A 19,062-nucleotide genomic window follows, 5' to 3' on the forward strand; every position below is an offset into this window, starting at 1 on the left:
TTTGTTTTAATAAATTAAAATTTTTAATTTGTTCATTTGTTTTGTGTGTAAGAATTTTAATTTAATTAATTTATTTATTTGTTGTGTGTGTATGTGTGAGTGTTTGTGTGTGTGTGCACACACACACAGGTAGAATGTGTCTCAGCCTGCCTGTGGAGGTCAGAAGACAATGGATAACAGTTCTCTCTCTCTATGCTGTAGGTCCTGGGGATTGAACTCAGGTCTTCAGACTTGTCTACAGCTTGGCCTGCTGAAGCATCTTGCTAGTCAGCTGAGTGGCTCTTCTTTCAACCCATCACTCCCCTGGCTTTGTCTGGAGAGAAGTTTCCCTGTGCTGTGTGTCTTGTGGACACAGGCTCACGCGGGAGGGTGGAGGTGCCAATGAGACCATTCCGTTTCCCTTCCAGGCTCCCTTCTGCCTCTGCTTCTTCACGCCACACTTCCTTCTGAGGGCACAGTTAGGCTGGCCTGTGGTGGCTCCAAACAGAGACAGCTCACTGAGGCAGGTCAGTAAACGAGCTAACCAGGCATAAATCCCTTACACCTGACTTCCCGTACCCCTTTCTTTACAATAATAATAATAATACTAGATTGCATTTATTTACTATTTGCTATGTTGCTGGCCAATATTGACGATAATTGGAAAAGATGGATGAAGGGCGTCAAGATGGCTGAGCCAGCAGAGGTGCTTGCTGCCAAGCCCAAGGGTCAGTCAGTCCTGAAACTTGCATTGTGCAACGTGAGCCTACTCACTCCAGTTGTCCTGAAACCTACACACACACACACACACACACACACACACACACACACACACACACACGCCACTCTCCTGTAAAAATAAAAACTAACCCAAAGAGAGATGGAAGTTGAGAGGATAATGGTGGTTATAATATGGACAGATGTGGAAGCCATGGCTGACTGGCGAGCTGGAGACATTGTTTGTTTGCTGAGGGACGTCTGGGGGTGGACGATCCACACAACAATAAATAGGCACCCCAGAGGCATTGTGGGTTCTAGAGAGAGCTGCTCTGACTGAGGCCATTTCTGGTCCAGTCAAGGAGAAGTCCCCAGAATCCCACTTTTTAAAACACTAAATAAATGCAAAGTTTGAAAGTATGAATAAGCTACTGTTCACGGTTTGAACTCTGTATATAAGCGATGGGGATGAGCTGGTCAGCTCTGAGTTGGAAAAGGCACACAGAGAGGCAAGGAGTATGGAAGGTAATTTAATAAAAAAATTTTTTAAAATGCATTCACATAGAAGAAAGTTGTTGGGGTGTGCAGCGGGCTTTCTAATTAGAGCCCGCGCCTAGAGGCTGGCTGGCTAGTCTCTCTGCCAGCACTTCCAGGCACACACTGCCCAGGGAAGGGCCCTGTCCCATTGCCTGTCCCAATGCCACAGGCTAGAGAAGTGGGGAGCACCCAGGCTCAGGTGACCTCTTTCACCTCTTTGACCAAGATCCGCTTCCAAAACATAGTGAGTCCTCAAAGAAGGGCTGGATGCCAAAGTGGGGAACACGACCCTCATTGTGCCTTGTACCGGCTGCGGTCTCTCTCCTGCACCTCAGTTCCGAGTGTGAAAACTGCCAATCAAAATCCCAAAGTTGCTGCCTTCGGATCAGCACCTAGGGAAAAGCCAGAGTCTCTCCTCGCCATAAATATCCCTCAGTATCCCTCGCTCCAAGACGCCTGACGTCAGAGCGGGGCGGGCGGCGGCGCGAGGCCGGCCGGGAGGGAGCAGCCTGCTTTCTCCCGAGTCCGGAGTAGCCAAGGACGGAGCTGAGCAAGCGGAGCGCGGCGCCTGCGGGAAGCCGGGGCAGCAGCAGCCTCGCCGCGCCATGCGGGCCTCAGGGTAGGTGCAGCGCTGGGCAGCGCTGGGGACCTAGGGACGGGGCGACATCACCACACTTTCCTGTCGCTGCTTCACTTTTCGCTATTGCGTCGGTGTTGGAAAAAAAGGCAGCCCCTCCGCCAGTTGCCTGTTTTGTTCTGGAAAGTGTTTGCAGAGACTCCGACCCCCGGAGCGGGCTGCCAGGAGGCTGTGTGAGCGCGCAGGGGGAGGAGAGGGGAGTATGTGCATCAGGACATTCACTGGACATGGCTTCGGAAAACTTTTGAAAACTTTTTAGTGTCTTTGGAATCAGACTCCTGTTGGCTTGAGTGAACAAACATAGATAGCACCTCTTTCCCCAAAGCTGACAACTTCTTTGGAGGCTGCTCTGCCCGTTTCGGTGTGTGCATTCTCTTAGGTGGACTGAAGTCTTTCTAAGTCCCAAGCTCCCTGCTTGCAGGCAGAGGGCCTTGGCAAGCAAGATGGGCAGCCCCGTGGAGTGGCTCTTGTTCTCCAGATAGCGGGACCTTGGGCAGCCAAGAAGCATCTGGGAGAGGGCCCTTGGCACCTGTGAGGCAGTCCAAACTCTTTCTATGCCATGGTCGAACCTTCACAGCGGTGGGATGCTGACTTAACCCATGAGAGGGCTAATGTGACCACAGGTAATGGGGGGGGGGGGAGAAGGAGGAGGGAGGGGAGGAGAAAGAAGAGGAGAGAGACGGAGGAGGGAGAGGAGCAGGAGATGATGGTGGTGGTGGTGGTGCGGCCGCCCCCGCAGTCCTGTGTCCAGCCCTGCCTTGGGAGCTGGGTGGATGTTTCTGCCCCATGTGCCCATGGTGGGCTAGCTCCCGGATCTCCGGGAGGGACATGGACTGTAGTGCCCAAAACAAAATGTATACTGGTAACATAAAGAGACTTGTTTGAGCTGTGGGCAGAGGGAGGGGGTGGGGGGAGCGCAAGAGAGATTTTTATCAAAATTGAACACAGATTGCTGAAGTCTGGGTTTGGTTTAACTCTTCTCTCTCTGTCTTGCTGCTTCTCCACAGTCCTGGGGAATATGTGGCCAGTTCCTGGGAGGCTGGAGGGAAACCCACGCCTCTGCAGGGCAGAGTCCCTGGGGGTTTGCCTGAAAGCCCACGGGGGAACAGAAGTCACTTTCTGACTTTAGAGAGGTCTTCCAGTTTTGTGTTGTCCTTCTGAGTGCGGTGTCTGTTTCTCAGTTTGAGGTTTTCTGGGAGAGGACAGGAACAGGGCTGTGTTTCGGGTGGCCACAGGGGCCTATCAGCCAGAGATTGCACAGTGCACAGCTCTGTGTGTGTGTGTCCATAGCTGGGCTCAAAAACAAGTGATAGAGGGAGAGCCTGGATTGGCAGCCACGGTCTCTCCGGAGTCTCTGGTTTTACATTCTGCAGCAGAGCCAACCAACAATGCTTGGGTGGGAGGGAGGGAGCCTGGAGTCACCCTATGGGGGGAGATTGAGACAGAGAGAGAGAGAGAGAGAGAGAGAGGGAGAGAGAGAGAGAGAGAGAGAGAGAGAGAGAGAGAGAGAGAGAGAGAGAGAGAGAGAGAGAGAGAGAGAAGGGACTAGGGGAAGGAAATCTGGAAATAAAAACAGAACCACAGGAAGTTGAGATTTGGGGAGGATTTTAAAAATTATACAAATTGACCCCCTGGGAAGTGCCGGAAAAGGCTGAGCAGGCAGCAGTGTCCTGAAGAAAGGGGTCACGTGAGCACCGGGAGCAGAGTGTGTGTAAAGGGTAGCTGGGTCCCCGTGGGTGCACGTGGGGGCTCCTGTTTACGCAGACATGACTGTGGTGTCAATCCCTGCCTTGGGTATGGAAGCATTTCTCCTCTTTCTTCATTGGCACTGGGAACTTCATCCCACCCCATTTGGTCTTTTAAAAACAACAACACAAAAAGTTCACAATGGTGCTATTATTGCCTTGTTCCTGAGGAGTTGGGCACGCTCTGGTGTCTGGCTCTTTGCTGGGTTTTCAGAACTTCTCCAGCTTGGGGAATGCTTGTGCCCCCATCAGGACGAAAAGAGGAGAGACCAAGGTCTGACTTCAGGACTGGGGAAGGTGGAGGCTGGTGGGTGGGCAGGACTCAAAGCTCAGGCAGCCAGAGTCGGGGTGCCTGTGTGTCTGGACAGCATGTGGGAGGCTGGGGGCTTCTCTCAGCACTTACTTTCTCTCCCTGGTCTTGTTCCCCATGTCCTGGCCTCCATATTCTTTGACTCAGGATGGGAATGGTCCCCATCACTGGGCAGTCTTGGATTCAGGGTCAAGCGTGAAAAGAAATTGAATAGACACAAGGTTTTCTCCTTTGATTTTCCCGAGGCCAATGAAGTGTTGAGTTCTCTCACTCCAATCATTTAAAGTAGAAGGTAATATTAAGTGCTACTAATAGTCAAGAGCAAAGGGAACCCTAGGAGAACCCCCACCCTCATCTTCTGGCTCCAGGGCAGAACTCCTCAGAGAGCTCACAGCAAGGGGGAGGCTGTCAGGTTTTTCAATGCATGGTTTGTCTGGGCACATCTGTGGAGTCTCCCTCTGGCCTCCTATCTCTAAGGGACACTTCACCAAGCTCAGACTGGTGATGAATTTCTATGCCTTCCACTCTAGGCTGCAGATTCTCTGCGATCCGATTGGTTGATTAGCAAGACACCTGAGCCATCTCTGAAGGCCTCCAGGGCAAACACACATGGAGAAGGAACAGCATGGTGTCATTGGTTTGGTAGCCAATGATTCTCTAGATCTTGACAGCCAGAGACTGTACTGAGAGTCCTGTCACTCAGCCATGGGGTAGAGAGGCGACCTGCCCTGTGGAGAAAGTACCAGCTCCCAAGCAGCTTTCTTTTGGGCTGACAGAGACTTGTGTGAGGATGAGCATCCTGGGATGTCTAGTCTTCCGGACTTCTGCTTCCTCATCTAGAGAGTGATTATAGGGAGCATGATTAGTACAGAGTTGACATTTATGATAAAAGACCAAGAACAGAACCAGGGATAATACAGACTCTTAATAAAGGGAATGTTGTATTTTTCAATATTCAGTTTCTCAGATTTAGGAGCTTGAATGATTTGGGAAGAAACATCCCACCCCAATGTGCTCTTATATTTCCCATGATGCCAGACCAATGGCTGAAGAGCCCACGTCTCAGGTTATCCCTGCTTCCTATAGAAACAGTGGGAAATGCCTGTGAGCATGCACAAGGCTGTTATCCTGATAACTGAAGCATGATGGGAATCTCTCTATGAGTGAGCTGTTTAGAAGGGAGGAAGTTAACTGGGTGGGCTGTATGTTTTATGTGGTGTGGTGTGGTGTGTGTGTGTGTGTGTGTGTGTGTGTGTGTGTGTGTGCCTGTGTTTGTGTGTGTGTGGTATATGTGCCTTTGTGGTGGTGGTGGTGGTGTGTGTGTGTGTGTGTGTGTATGTGTGTGTGTCTGTGTTTGTGTGTGTGTGGTATATGTGCCTTGGTGGTGGTGGTGGTGGTGGTGGTGGTGGTGGTGGTGGCGGCGGCAGCAGTGTGTATGTGTGTCTGTGTTTGTGTGTGTGTGGTATATGTACCTTTGTGGCAGCGGCATTGGTGGTGGTGGTGGTGGTGTGGGGGGGAAGGATAACAAGGTGGAGGCGGCAGGCAGACAGGGCAGTCAGGAACTGATGGGGACTTGTATGACAAGCCTTGGGCAAAGGTTAGTCAGGCAGCCCCTCCTCGTGCAGAGCTGTAAAGAGTGGAAGCTTGAGCTTTGGTGGGTAGGGTGTGTGTGTGATACATCATCCAGGGGAGAGACAATCCCGAGACTGAAGGGGCATCTATGCTGGAGGAAGCAGCTGCAGAGCCTCTTGGTTCATCCCAGAGCTTCTAAGTCATCCTTCAAGTTGACATTTAAGACTTTGAAGATCACATTTGTTTTTATTTTGTTTGAGCTTTCTCTTTAACCATGGCCTGGGATGACTTTTAAGCTTTTTAAGAGGCTCAGTCAGTGGCCAGCTTCTCTTGAGATGGCCCAGATTGGGGGTCAGTGAATTCCTTCTTCCTGGCCGCATTGATTGCTTCCAACTCTCTGCTCACATTTTTTTGGTTTGTTTGTTTTTTCGCTTCATTCTGAGGTCCTGCAGAATGCACAGCTGAGAAGCTCCAGAGGGAGGAGGTGCCTGACTTTGAACCTGTGATTCGTTTTGCTAGTGTGTCCCCGGGCTCATCAGACATTGGTCACTTACAGGAGCTGTGAGTTTCTTCCTACGTTCTCTGAAAAGGAAGACAATCAGTAAACATTGGCTAAATGAATTAACAAAATATTGTAGACGAAGAGCAGGCAATTTCAGCAGCCAGACACAGCCTTTGCACCCTATTTTATAAGTAACATTTCATCATAACACCACTGTGTCTGTCTGTTTATGATTCTTCCCCATCATGTCTTCTGCTCTGTCTGATGATAAGGGGTCAACATTTTGACTTTGGCCACCTTAGTAGTCTCTCCTGGGGAGTGTGGCTGGACACTCTCTAGGGTCTATGGAGTGAGCTTTGAAATCAAGTGTTTTGGGAGCTGTGTTCTGCCACCACTAGACCCCACGCCACTTAGCCTTTCCCCATCTTCTTAGGCTGTTAATAAGGAAAATGAACATGCTTGCAACTCAGGGTGGTGCTAGAATCAAACTGAAATCCTATAGGGAGGATCTAGAAAAGCTCTCACTGCCCAGAAAAATGGTCACAGCTTTCCTGGCTCTAATTCTAAGTTCAGAAAGTCCACGAGTCAAAGCAAATCAGCCATTCATTCAAAGCTTATCAACAATGCCCGAAGATGAGGTATCTGACTGGAGAAGAGGGTCTTTATACACAGTGGGGCACAGGTTTGTGCTCCCCATGCCAGGAAGAAGTTGGCCCCATGTGACTCCCTATTGGAACAAATGGAAGGTTGGCAGCCCACTCATCCACAAACCTGAGCTGGGAGAAAGCTTGCCATGCATCCTCTTTTATAATTCTCAAATTGGTGGCTGGAGAGATGGCTCAGTGGTTAAGAGCACTGGTTGCTCTTGCAAGGAACCTGGGTTTGGATTCCAGCACCTGAATGAAGGCTAAACAACCATCTGTAACTCCACTTCCAGGAAATATGCTGTCCACTTCTAGCCTCTGCAGGCACCAGACACACACACACACACACACCCCACTGACTTTCATGTAGACAAACACTCATACACATAAAATAAAAATAAATACACCCTTAAAACAACAACAAATAAAACAAAACAAGCAAACAAACAAAAACAGTGAGCTCCCAAACAGGGTTTGGTGAGGTTGCTAAGTAGTTTAAATGCTTGGGTTTATATCTCCAGGAAACCATGCATATGTTGGGTAGTGTGGTGGCCTGCCTGCAATTCCAGCCTGGAAAGATGGAGACGGGGGATGCCCAGAGCAAGCTGGCTAGGGAGAGCAGCCATATTGGTGATCTCTAAGTTTGATTAAGAGACTGCCTCAGTGAATAAGGAGGAAGACTGGTGGAAAGCATTCCCAACATTAACCTTGGCCCTCCACAGGTATATGTGCACATGTGCGTGCTTATTCATGAACACATGCAAAAACATGCGCAAACACTCATGCACATTACACGTGCACAATGCCCCTCCAGCACTGTCATGGAGGCCATTCCTAGCAGAAGCCAATAGTAGTGAGACTGCTCGGTAACTCCAGGCGGTGTGCCTGAGCAGCACTCGAGAGTTCGGAGGCGCATGCTTTAAACATCAGCAGTGCCGTGAGATGGACGCTTACCATACTTTATAGTCCAGAGTTGGCAGCTTTGAATGATTGACCCTGCCTCACAGAGTGAATAAATGGTAGGAGTAGAAGGCACATGACAGTGGGATGTCTCCACTGTGGCTGCTCACGGGGGAGCTTGTGACCCACCCTGACCAACTAAATTACAATCTCAGTGGAACAAGTACCAGATCAGCCCCCTTTGTGTGTGTGTGTGTGTGTGTGTGTGTGTGTGTGTGTGTGTGTGTGTGTGTGCTCGTGCATGCAGGTGCACACGTGCATGTGTTCATATGTGTGCATATATTTGGAGGTCAGGCGTAGATGTCGAACGTATTCCTCAGTAAGCCTCCATCTTGATTTTTTGAGACAGGGTCTCTTACTGAACCTGGAGCTCAGTGACTTGGCTAGGCTGGATGGCCAGTGAGTCCCAGGATCTCTGTCTCCATCTCCCTTGTTCACCTGGATTTGTTTTTTTTCAATGTGGATTCTTGGAGATCTAACTCAGGCCCTCAGGCTTGTAGGGCGAAAACTCTAATGACTGACCCATGATCCTAGCTCAGCACTGTTGTTTTACAAGCTCCCTGGATGATCTGAGGTCTAAGCTGAGAAATACCCATCTAGGAGGAGAGGGCACAGCACCTGTGAGACCCAGGTCACAGGCGAAACAAACAGGCTCCAGCTACATGATGGTGGTCAGGATGCTGTGGCTCCACCTGCTTCCTCAGAACCTAGAGGAATTTGTGGAGTGAGGAAGACAATCAATAAACTTGTCTAAATGAATGAATAAACAAAACACCATAGATGAGGCACTGGCAATGGCACCCACCAGCCAGATCCAGCTGGTCACCTGTTTTTATAAATAAAGTTTTATCAGAACATTGTTTATTACTGTTATCTTTGGATGCTATTACAGTTAGTTGTCCTGACATCATTTATGTCTGCTCCTTCTTGACTGTCTACTACTGTTTTCATGCCACAGAGGCCTGGGTGACAGGGTCTGTATGGCCTTCAAAACAGGCGCAGTAGCACTTTACATTACAGTGTGGCCTTTAGAGTCGGCCTTCTAGGCTAGGACTAGGGAGTAGAGCAGGGAGATGGCTCAGTTGGGAAGGTGCTTACTTCAGAAGCAAAAGAAGCTGAGTGTGAACTCCCAAAACCCATGTTTAAAGACCACCGAGTGTGGTAGCACCCACCTGTGCTGGAGAGACAGAGACAGAGAGGTGGATGTGTGGGGCTCCCTGAGCAGCAGCCTAATCCATGCTTTCGAGCTCAGTGAGAGACCTTATCTCAAAGACATGGTGGACAGTGCCTGAGGAATGATACCCTAGTTTCATATCTAGCCTCCACATGCACAATACACACATGCATGCATGCTTGTACACACATGCACATGTACAGGCACAAACATGCATGAAGGTGCATACAAACACATGTGTGTAACCCACCAAACAGAAGAGGGGAGAGTAGGGGTTTCAGAGTCAGTAAAATCCAGGTTTCTTCATTTCCCATCTGAGAAATGGGTGTGTGAGGAAGCCATACCTTCTGTGAAGCTAATGAAGGTTGCCGACACTTGGTGGGGAGCTTTGCTGTCGTCACCAGCCAAGTGGACAGTGTCAGGACGGTCAGAGTCAAAGTGTGAGCCCGTCTTCACCAGACAGAACAAAGGAGGTCCCAGGAAAGAAGCGGCAGGGAGCTGTCTGGCATGGTGGAGGATGATGGGAGGTTCCTGAGGTCCAGGTGTCCCTGCAAAGCAGCAGGTGAAGACCGGCAAGGTTGGGTGAGTGAGGCATGCCCATTGGTCAGTAGGAGTGTCCGCCAGGAAAGCCTGTCAGTCTGTTAATTGTATGGCGCCAAGTGTGGTCAGGTGACTTCCCTCCCCTAGTCCCGAGTTTGCTGTTCCACCTTCCTGGGAGACCGTTTCTTGTCTTCCTGACCTGCTCATCCCTGAAAGCTCGCTCAGACATCCTGTCTCTCATGTTCCTCCCTTGAAGTCACTACACTGCTCAGTAACGGCACTCAACACCCCGCTGCGGCCACCTTCGGGCCCTCTGTAAACTCAGGACTCTTGGGAGCCAAGAGGCACCGCGGCATTCTCCCCTCCTAACCCAATGGTGCAGTCATGTCTTAGACAACGTGCTGCTGGAAGCGTTAGAGCAAGCAGCCACCACCACGTGGGCAACGACTACCCAGCATGTGGGTAATGTAGACACTCCTGCTCGTCCCTCTCCCCTGTGCGGGTCCCTGCTATCTGAGTGCTTCTCTTAGTAGGTAGCCGGGGAGACGGAATCATGGAATAAATGAAAAAGCAACCCTTGGAGTCCTTGTCAGCAGATGGGAAAAGTAGGATTGGGGCTTATCTGGCTTTCATGTCTGTGTATCAAGACCATCGGGCATTGGCTTGGCAGGGTCAGCTTTCAGTACTGATGTAGTGACAGAGAGAATGGTCACAGATATCACCAAACAACAGAGCCCCCGGGGACACTGCTTCATAGATTTTTAAAGTTTTTACAAAATTTTATTTTTTAAATTCATTTAATTAGGATGGGTGTTTTGTCTGTCTGTATGTCTGTCTGTGCACCATGTATGTGTCAGGTGCCCATGAAGGCCAGGAAAGCATGGTGGATCTCCGGGAACTGGAGTCACAGATGGTTGTGAGCTCTCACGCCGGTGCTGGGAATCAAACCAGGGTCCTCTGCAAGAGCAGCCAGGGCCTTAAGGTGCTGAGTTGTCTCTCCAGCCCCTGTTTTAAGGATTTTCGCAGCAGATCTGCTTTGGTGGTGGGTATGGACCATATACTAATGTTCAAATGAAGTTCTTTTGGAATGTCTTTAGGAGACCACATAAAACGATTCCCTTGAAATAAGTATTTCTTTTGATAATCCCCAAGTGGACTGCAATTGTGTTCATACAGGCCTCTAGCACACAGCTGTTATGTGGGTAATTCTGAGAAATCATCAGGGAAGGGCAGATGGGTCAGCCAGGGAAGTCCTTGCTGCAAGCATGAGGACCCGGGTCGACCTCTGGCACCCATGGAATCATCTCGGTGCAGAGGCCTGAAGCAGTGAGCATGGGGTTGGCGGCATGGAGACAGGCAGATCCCTGAAGCTTGCTGGCCGATCGGTGACTCTGAAATGGTGGGCTCCAGGTTCAGGAAGAGACGCTGCATTTAAAAATCGGGGTGTGGAGGTGTGGAGAGTGATAGAGGAGGACCCAAGATCAATCTGTGGCCTCAAGATATCACACACGAGAGAGCGCACTCATTCACCTACACACACAGCACCACCACCACCACCACCACCAAACACCACCACCAAACACCACCACCAACACCAACACCACCACCACCACCATCACCACCACCACCACCACCACCACCACCACCACCAAACACCACCACCACCACCACCACCAAATCATGACAATAATTCTCACCTGGCCATGTCTGTGGTCCAGCACTGTCACCTGGTTTGGAGATACTGGCATCCCTTTCTCATGGAGTTGTCAGGCTAGCTGATGGCAAGGTGGTGTGTGACGTGACTTAGCGCAGAGCCTATACAACTCCACACACTGTACAGCCGGCAGGACTGGACTTCCCTCAATCTCTGTTGGAGGCTAGACACTGTGAAAAAAGAACATTTTCTCCACAGGGAACTCTGTCCTGAGCCCCTTTTAAGTGACAGCCAGCTAAAAAGGCAGGATAAGGTAATGCTTTGATGGGTAATGCCAAATTCCCCCTTTCCTCTCACCCCAAGCTCATCAGCAGGGAATGAATGGGTCTATGTAGGCAGAGGCATGACCAGACAGGTAGCTAGCTTTCCTGTCCTGCCTGCAGATGGGATGTGGTTGGGTCAGTTGGCCTTTGGGAGCACAGAACCCCCTCTCCATCTTTCTAGGGCTCTTGCAAGGTGAAGAGTGGTCTTGGTCGGGGGCAAGGTACCTCTCTGGCTGTGTAAGTGTGTAAGTTTTCATGGCACACCTGTGTGGATCTCTCCTCCCTGGCTGTGTAAGTTTTCATGTCACACCTGTGTGGATCTCTCTGCCAGACCCAGCTCCTTGTGGCGGTTTATTTCTTGCTGCTGGTCTGGCATGGTGCTCCGAGCATTCCACCCTCGGGTTATGTACACTGATCACGCAGCCTGTGTGCCAAAGCAAAGCTTACTTGTGCGAAACAAGCTCGATAAGCCAAGCATGGGGACAGGGACTCACAGCCCACCCTCAGGCAGCTGCCCCAGGGACTCTCTTGTTTCCCCTGAGGCAAAACAACCCCCAACTTGATGTCCTCTTGACCAGGGCAGGGTGGGAAGAGAATGCCACCAGGTGAGAGAGGAGATCTGAGGGAGAAATGTCAACACTCCCCCAGCCAGAAATAGCTTCAAAGTTAGTTGGAAATGACTTTAGTTTCTATGGACTTTGGCAGTAAAGAACTAACCTTTTTAACTCTCATTTTTGATTATTTTTTATTTTTTGAGGCAAGGTCTCACGTAGCTCAAGCTGGCCTTGAATTTTTGATCCTCTTGCCTCTGCCTCCCAAGTGCTGGGATTACAGGTGTGTACCACTACACTGGCCTTCACCAGTGCAGAGCACACCAGCATGGAAAAAAAAGAAAAGAAAAGCCACACCTGGTATGTAGTGAGGAGCACCAGGGAGCCTTGGCGTTGGTGATGATGTGGGGATGATGATGAAGGAGATGATGATGGTAATAGCAAAGATGATGGAGAATAGTGAGGAGCACCAGGGAGCCTTGGCGTTGGTGCTGATGTAGGGATGATGATGAAGAAGATGATGATGGAGAATAGATACCCAGTGACATTAGCTGTCTGTCCAGCAGTCTACATTGTCGTCTGGCACAGAGCTCGGCAAGTATTTATTAAATAAACTATCCCACTGACTTTAGCCGGGTGTCTGCTGCCTCCTTAGCTCAGCCCTCATGTTTTGAGGCTAGGGAGATCGCTTGGTGGGTGAAGCACTTGGTGAGCAAACCTGAGGTCCTAAGCTTGGATCCCCAGCACCCACATGAAAGCGGGGTGTGGTGGTGTGCACCTGTGATTTGAGTAGTGGAGGGGTAGAGTAGAAGTCAGAGGACCTAGGGTCAGATCAAGCGGCTAACCTTCCAGACGCTTCTTCCCAAGAAGATGCCAGTGCTCCAGTTCTGGGTACTGTCCCTTGCACAAGCCTGACTTCCCACACTGTGGAATAGTGTTTCATAGCCATGCGTGTCTTTGAAACAGAAGCAAGGGGCGGGCACTCACTACTCTGGCTTCTTCTTCTTCCACAGTGCTGCATAGATCGTGGGTTCCCACTGGTGTGAAATATCACACTCGGAGTGTAGAAATCCCTCTGTTTATCCATTCTTCTCTTCACTTGGGTGGCTTCCAAGTTTGAGGCCGCTGTGACTAGCCTTGCTGAGCATGCACACCTGTCATCGGGTGAGCACTCAGACGCAATTCCATTGTTCTGTTCCTGGAGTGGACTTGCTGTCTCATTGGGGCCGTGAGTATTCAGTGTTAGGAGACATGGGCTTGTACCATATTTTCCATTTCCTTTTAGAAAAGGTTTATTTTGCTATTTTATTTTATTTGTATGTTTGTCTATGGGTATGAGCACATGAGTGTGGTACCCGCAGCATTCAGAAGAGGGTGTCAGATCCGCTGGAGCTACACTTAGAGTCAGTTGTAAGCTGCCCAGTGTGGGTTCTGGGTATAAACCAGGCCTTCTGCAAGAGCAGCCAGTGGTCCTAATCCCTGGGTCGTCTCTGCAGCCCCTCCGTTTCCTCAAAGATGAAGAAACAGGTAAGACCTGGTAGTGCAGGTGGTTCATGCACCTCCTATACGAGAGTCTGCACGTTCTGGGAAGCCTGTGGGAGGCAGTCCTCCAGACCAGACACTGCACTCCGCGTTTTTGCTTTCTCTACATAACTATAGCCTTGCAGAAAACCTTTGAGATGAGTGTATTCAAGTTCTCATGGAAGAGGAGCCTGAAGCTTGGATAAGTAGACAGGAGTGTTCCCCTCTCCTCTTTGTTCTGTGTATGTGCTGTGTATGTGCACGGCGTGCGTGTGTGCGGTGTGTGTGTGTGTGTGTGTGTGTGTGTGCCACAGTGCACATGTGGGAGTCAGAGAACAACCTTCAGGACTCAGTTCTCTCCTCCACTGTGTGCTTCAGGGGATCAGCTGCCAGGCTTATGTGGCAAGAACTTTGGCCTACTGAGCCATCCTGCCAGGCCCTTCAGTGGCTTTGCCTGAATCATCTAGGAAGAGACCTGTCAGAGCCAGGGTAGGGATCTGAAATGCCTGATTGGAAGCTGCACACTGTAGGATCCCTGTCGTGGGGGCCTTCTTTTAGCTTAGGAGCTCCCTGGGGGCTGTCTCCTTCGGACCTGTGTAGACGGTGAGAGGAGACACTGTGGGAAGAAGAGCCCAAATAAGGCAACTCAGTGGCCTTGGGAAGCCAAATTGCTTTTCTACCCGGGGACTGCTGGAGAAAGTCATGGGTTTCCTGGAAGGCAAAGGCAAGCATGTAATTTGCTGTCTGCACCAGGACTCTCCTGGAAGTGCAAAGGGTGCTTGCTGTATGGGACGTGGGGAAACAAATTCAGACCGTCCCCAGGGGACCAGGACGCCGTTGGTGCCCTGGAAGTAGCAAGGGCATCTTTGGCTACATAGGGACTTGAACTCCTGATCCTCCTACCTCCACGTCCCAAGTGTTGGGATCGCAGATGTGCACCACCATGCCAGTTCCTGCAGGGCTGGGAATCGAACCCAGAGCTTCATGCATGCTAGTCAAGCACTGGACCAGTTGAGCCGATCTCCAGCCCCCTATGGCTTATTTTTAATCCATACCATCTGTCTGGAGTCCTGGGCAATGCTTCCTGTTCATACTAAGACTGGGTCTGCTTTTCTTCCCCTTTCATACCTTTCCCTGCCGGATGAAACTGTGGCAAGCTGTTGTCCCCCTCAGAGGTCGCTGTGTGGTGTCCCGCAAAGCTTCCAGAAGGCTAGGATTCACGTTAGCCACCGTAGCACTGATGACTGCTCTCAGGAGCACCTGCTACTTCCCCCTTTCCAATGTATGGCCTTGGTTCACTCTGTCCTCCATCTGGTCTGTCCATGTACAGGGAATGAGGGCTTAGCCACAATTCTTTCCTTTTTCTGAGCTGACTAGTATTCCATTGGTCTGGAAAAATCAACTAGTTGTGTCTATGTGTGTATGTGGACATATGTGTGTAAAGAGGACAAAGAATAAAGGGCTGATTAAATTTGTAGTGGAACATGTGTGTTGGCACTCAGGACAACGAGGTAGATGAACCTCTGCCTTCCCCTAAGGAACTCACCCATCTTCTACAAGCCACTGAGCATTCCTCAGCCCCAGTCCTAGTCATGTGTGGAACGGAAATGATGGCCATCTCAGGGGACAGGACTAAAATATGTCTGGTTGGGGAACTGTGCAGTACATTGCAAAGTTTGGTTAACTCTTAGCTGTTAAGGACTGTGGTCAGGCACCGTGAGGGGAGCTGGGTGCCAGACAGTGTGTGCTGACTTGAGGGGACAGTGCTGTGGTAATCCTGAGGACTGCGAGTCATTCCTAATAAATAAAGAAGGAATCGGCAAAATCTTCAAGGCCACAGGGATTTGACTGAGTGTCACAGATAAGAAAGAAAAGAGTGATTGATTTCTTATTAAGTCCACAGCTGCATTCCACTAGATTCTGGAATAACAGTGAGAGACATGGCCGAGCTTGGCTGTGTTCAGTAGGAGCTTCTGTATAGCTGAGGGCCTCTACTGTAGATTCTGTGAGTCTGGAGAATGGGATGCAATGTCACTCACTAGGAGGACAGCCTTGGAACCAGGGCCTCGGTTCCCTCACCTGTAGAAGTAACCGTTTTACTAAATAAGAAACACAGAGCCAATACAGAGATGAAAGGCAAGAGGTCAGAGCAATAGCTAAGAGCTAAAAACCTTACCCTTCACTGTCTCTGTACCTCTCCAAAAGAGACCTACTTCCTGTGTGTCTGTCTTTATAAAGACTTTCTGTTCTGCCTTTTCATTGGTTGTAAACCCAACCATATGACCTCCTAGACACTGCCTGTCTGTACAGACCTCCAGGTCTTCTATGGTTGGTATTGAGATTAAAGGCGTGTGTCTCCATGCTGGCTGTATCCTTGAACACACAGAGATCCACCTAGCTCTGCCTACCAAGTTCTGGGATTAAAGGTGTGCACCACCACTGCCCAGCTTTCACTATGGCTTGCTAATAGCTCTGACCCCCGGGGAACTTTATTTATTAACATACAAATCACATTTCAGTACAAATAAAATATCACTATACTCACCTGTAAAGTGGTGGTAGCCATGATATGCACCTTCAAAGGAAGATTGAATTAATATGTTCAAAGTACTCAGGACTGGCTGGAGAAACAGCTCAGTGAGCATTTGCTATGCTAGTTGAGGGCTGAGTTCAGATCCCCAGAACCCAGGTAGAAAGCTGAATGCTGCATGGCACATCTGTAACCCCAGCTCTCCTCCCACAGCTTGGGAGGTAAGATGGGAGTGTCCCCAGAAGCTCATGGGCCAGCTGTCCTGGCATACAGGGCAGTGGACAACAAAGACACACTCTTGAACAGGTAGGTGAGGACCAATACCCGAGGTTGTCCTTTGACCTCCACGTGTGTGCTGTGGCATGAGCAGGCTGGCATTTACAGACACACATGTGGGTGTCCACGTGAACACACATACTATACAAACAAGCACAAGCAAAAAGATGTAAACTTTTTAAAGAGTATTTATTTAGTTGTGTGTGTGAAGGGGTGCATGTGTGTGGAGGTCAGAGCACAGCTCATAGGGGTTGGTTCTCTCCTTTCACTGTGTGGGACCCAGGGTGAAGCATGCACCTCTTACATTACTCATTGGGTTGTTTACTTCCACCCGGATTCTGGGTTCTAGGAGAAGCCAGCCAGGACTTGGTGGAATATAGACACCCCAAGGTATATTCTTTTAGATGCCATCTACATCTCAAGCAAGTGAGGCTTTTTATTTTTTCCGGTGCTTAACATTAAACTTAGAGAATGGTGTGCAGTGTGGCAGAAAAGCCTCCTTCCCAGCAGCACAGATCGAGTGCCCCTGGAACCATGGAGGAGAGTGGCATGAGGCTGTGCTCTGGTGCACTTACAGACTAGTTCATAGGCTCACCACTGTCCTTGGACCGGGATCTCAGAGACAGAAGAGTCTTCAAAGTATTCCGAAGTATTACCGGAGAAGGATCCGGGAGTGCAGGAGGGGCACAGCACAAGTGGAAGGCGTTTGATTCTCTTTTTGAGTGTTTGTAGATGAAAAGACATCACTTCCCCGGTAGCCACTGTGGGAGGAGCACACCACCCTGTAATGGCAGACATAGTTCCTTCCTACAGCAGGAAGATGGACAGGACGCTCCTATGGCTCCACCATTCCTGATTCTACAGGCCTGTGTCTCACAAGTGAGGGGCTCAGTGAGAGCATCCTGAACTCCTTGTAGACAAGGCCAATGAGGTCTACAAAAAAAACGTTCCTCACATTGTCTGGGGAGCACTGGGTCTTCTCTTCCCAGGCCTTCATGGCTGCTGTGGAGCTCCCTGACAAGTTCCCTGTCTCACAGTGTGCCACGACAGTTTCTTCTGCTTCTACCGTCTCTCTCTAGGCTTTCCAATGAAGAAGTGAGTCCAAACTTCTATAAAAATAAAGAAAAATTCTTTTGGCTTTCTGGATCGTGGAAGCGTAGAGTAGCTGTAACATTAACATGGTGCCATGCATTGATAAATGTGTGCGAGGATGCCCAAGCTTACTTGGAATTAGGGAAGTACACAGATTCAAATCGCATGGCACATGACTTGAGAGATGGCTCAGTGGCTAAGAACACTCACTGCCCTTGCAGAGGACCATAGTTCAGCTCCCAGCACCCACGTGGTGGCTCCTAACTGCCTGGAACTCCAGTGCCAGGGGACCTGTCGTCCTCCTTCAACCTCAGCAGGCACCAGGCACACACATGGTACACTTACACACGTTCAAGGAAAACATTCATAAAATAAAAGAAATACATTAAAAAATTAAAAATCACAAGACGCATGGAGACCCATTCCATACACAGATTTGCTCAAAACTTTGTGTATGTGTACATTGGAGATAGAACCAAAGGGAACTTCTTCCCATGGAAGATGCTATTAAATGGATATAACATTTTATTTTGAAAGGTAATTTGGTTCTAGCTATAAAACTGAGGATGCACTTAGCCTCTAACCCGGCAATTTCGTGTGTCTTTAAGTTTAGAGAAATTTTAATGTTTGTGAAAAAGGAGATGTGTTCAGGGTTATTCTCCACAGCATGGTTTTAAGAACACAAAAGTAGTCCGAGTGTCTATCATCCACCCGAAGATAAATAATTTGCTACTAACAGATAATAGAATATAATAGGGTGCAATTTGTTTTTTCAAATGAGGACCTTTGAAAGACATGCTACTGAGCTCACTATTGCTCAATGCAATATTCAGTGGGGGGGGGGGAGGAAGTTGCAGAAGCATGTCACTGGCAGCCCTTCAACGTTCGTCAAAACAGCATTCTCTCATTGTCAGAGGTTCATGTGGTAAGTGAAGTGTAAAATCACGCCGGAGAATGTATTATTTGCTCTCATAGCCCTGTGACCAAGTAGATATCAGAAATGACTCAAGCAGGGAGAGAAGGTCCGTCCTGGCTCAGGAGACACAGTGTGGTAGGTGGAAAAGTGTGACCACTCACGTGACTCCACTCAGCGTGGTGGGGAGTGAGGCAGCGGCTCCCCAGATCCCAGCAGGTCAGGAAGCAGAGGGCCTGGACTCACAACAGAGAGAGACGGCCCCACAAGCCCTCCCGCCACCTCACTGACCCACTCTGCCATGTAGGTCACCTCCCCAAACAGTGCTGCCAGCCGGGGACCAAGTGTTCAAACTCGTGGGCCTGGGGTGGGGGGTGGGGCTCATTCAAACACTAACGGTGAATAATCACAAATGTCAGACAAGTGACAGGTAAGGAGAACCAGGCAAAGGCTGCTTACACCAGTAACATTTTATTTCTTATACTGAATGGTAGGCCGCAAATGTTTATTCAGTGTGTTTGTGGTATAAGTATGCGTTTGTGTGTGTGTGTGTGTGTGTGTGTGTATGTATGTGTGTGTGCATGTATATGTGTGTGTATGCCTGTGTATGTGTGTGTGCATGTGTATGTGTGTATGCCTATATATGTGTATGTGTGTGTGTGTGTGTGTGTGTGTGTGTGTGTGTGCCTCTTTGTGTGTATGTGTCTATGTGTGTAGACAGTTGCCAACTTCAACTGTCTTCCTTGATCCATCACCCTCCACTTTATTTTTTGAGACAGGGTCTCTCACTGAACCCAGCACTCATCATCTTGGCTTGGGTGACAAGCCAATTCACTCTGTGGATCCTCCTGCCTCTGTCCCAACCCACCCCCAGCTCTGGGTTAT

At 49.5% G+C, this 19,062-nt stretch overlaps 1 protein-coding gene across 5 annotated transcripts in view; it reads left to right on the forward strand.

Moving 5' to 3' along the window:
* Nucleotides 1–1,697: 1,697 nt before the first annotated feature.
* Daam2 (dishevelled associated activator of morphogenesis 2) overlaps nt 1,698–19,062 on the forward strand; it is a 111,634-nt gene continuing 94,269 nt past the window's right edge. For 3 of the 5 annotated variants that reach the window (XM_042266008.2, XM_042266007.2, XM_076557585.1), the window contains exon 1: nt 1,706–1,852. The gene's annotated coding sequence lies outside the window, so the exon portion shown is untranslated. Of the gene's footprint in view, nt 1,853–2,368; nt 2,494–19,062 lie in introns of those variants that run through there. The other 2 variants (XM_006994400.3, XM_076557582.1) reach the window with 2 other exon arrangements.

This window comes from Peromyscus maniculatus, chromosome 21 (assembly GCF_049852395.1).
Source record: "Peromyscus maniculatus bairdii isolate BWxNUB_F1_BW_parent chromosome 21, HU_Pman_BW_mat_3.1, whole genome shotgun sequence".
Taxonomy (NCBI): Eukaryota; Metazoa; Chordata; class Mammalia; order Rodentia; family Cricetidae; genus Peromyscus; species Peromyscus maniculatus.